Consider the following 1,633-nt stretch of genomic DNA (forward strand, 5'->3'; position numbering starts at 1 on the left):
AATGTTGGTCTGAGATCAGCTTGTATAATTTATTTTTGAATATCTAAGACAATAGATACTTTCTTTGATGTATTTAGGTTAAAGTATTGATGTAATCTAATAACCTTATATACATGTTAATTTATGAAGGTGATGTAAGTAATGGCATCATAAAAATATTACTATTATTTTACTCATATTTTACTGGTAAAGTATTGTGTTGTGTTCTATTTTATTATTTCTAGTCATTGAATATAGGTCACTGTATATTGCCATGCATTTCACTGTTTCATGGCAGCTGAGATTTGAGCAGGTGCATCGGTTGGAGATTGAGTAAGAGAAACTCTTTTCCTCATTTTTCTCTCGGTTTTGAGATGGTGACTTTACTTTCTTGATTGCTCTTTGTCCAGTATAATTTACATGCCATTTGTATGTGAAAAATATTTGGTGAGAGGAGATTTTGTTCCCATCCACGTTTTTACGGTAGCAATATCACTTATATTTCGTTGACTTAAAAAAAAAAAAAAAATTGATGAATGTAAAAGCACCAAAAGTAAGATATCTGGTATGAATATTTGTTTTTACAGGGGAGTGGATTTGTCATGTTCTATCAGATTAGTTTGGTAAGCATTCAGTTTACACACTCATTAATGTTAGAAGATGAGCATCGTCTGTTTTGAGAAGTTTTATTGCAACCTGATGACAGTAATTGACTTCCCTTTTGCAATGTTAGTACTGTCAGTTGCAATATTCTTAATGGTATTAACTTGCAACTTGTAGACATATCAAGACCTCCCCATAACCTCTGTAGCCCAATAACCGTTCCTAGCTCGACAGTGCTCCCATCAGCCAAGTAGCAAGTAGGAATGCAGGCTAGCTCACAGATCGGCCCCTTTGCTTGTAGCCAGTGCTGTCCTCCATGCAAGCGAGGTCAGGTTGCGTTACTACGATAACAATGTAATAAGGTGTTTCAGTGCATTCTTAACCACACTCTTTCAATTACCATGGAGTCTCCCATACGTTGTAGCATGGATTTAGAGGCCAGACAGTATCAAGTGCCAACCAATATTTGGTGGATTGTTAGGTTAGTGTGATGGTCTGGTGTAGACTATGATAAGCAAGTTCTCTGCTCTCTCCTTCTCACTCAAACTCGGAGAACGTAGATTTATCCCACAAGTAACATACCCTGCAGTTCCTTAATGTTAAGGGATTCAAAGAAGTAGGCTTATGAATAGGCCTTCAATCCTCTCTACGACATCAATTTATAGAAAAGAAACTTTGGGTAACTCTTCCCAGTTACCTTGTTTTGTTCGTGTATTGTTTCCTTGGCAGTTCTAGTTTATGAGTGACAGTGTATGATTGATTGTTCTCATTACTTTAATAGCGTTTGTTAATTTCAAGAAGATTGGTACTGGCTGAGTGCAAGGTCAACAGCTACATGATAAAGCAGAATCACTTCATGGTGCTGGATAAAAGTCACGAGAACCAGTTTACACAGGAATCATGTTGATACAAAACTGAACTTTGAAAGTCATAGTCTGGGAAATTTATATGTGATTGCAATATGTTTTTTTACCGTTTCTAAAAGCTTTTCAGTCATTAAAATCAACTAGCAGGAACTATAGAATAATAATTAACACCTTTTAGATTTAGA

General features: G+C 35.8%; 1 protein-coding gene across 1 annotated transcript in view; it reads left to right on the forward strand.

The window, feature by feature from the left end:
- The window catches only part of LOC119591916 (gamma-glutamylcyclotransferase-like), a gene marked incomplete in the record, with an annotated part of 9,117 nt that extends 8,607 nt beyond the window's left edge, over positions 1-510 (forward strand). The window contains 1 exon segment of the mRNA XM_037940669.1: positions 1-510.
- Between the last annotated feature and the right edge of the window lie 1,123 nt (positions 511-1,633).

Source organism: Penaeus monodon, chromosome 29 (assembly GCF_015228065.2).
Source record: "Penaeus monodon isolate SGIC_2016 chromosome 29, NSTDA_Pmon_1, whole genome shotgun sequence".
Lineage (NCBI taxonomy): Eukaryota > Metazoa > Arthropoda > Malacostraca > Decapoda > Penaeidae > Penaeus > Penaeus monodon.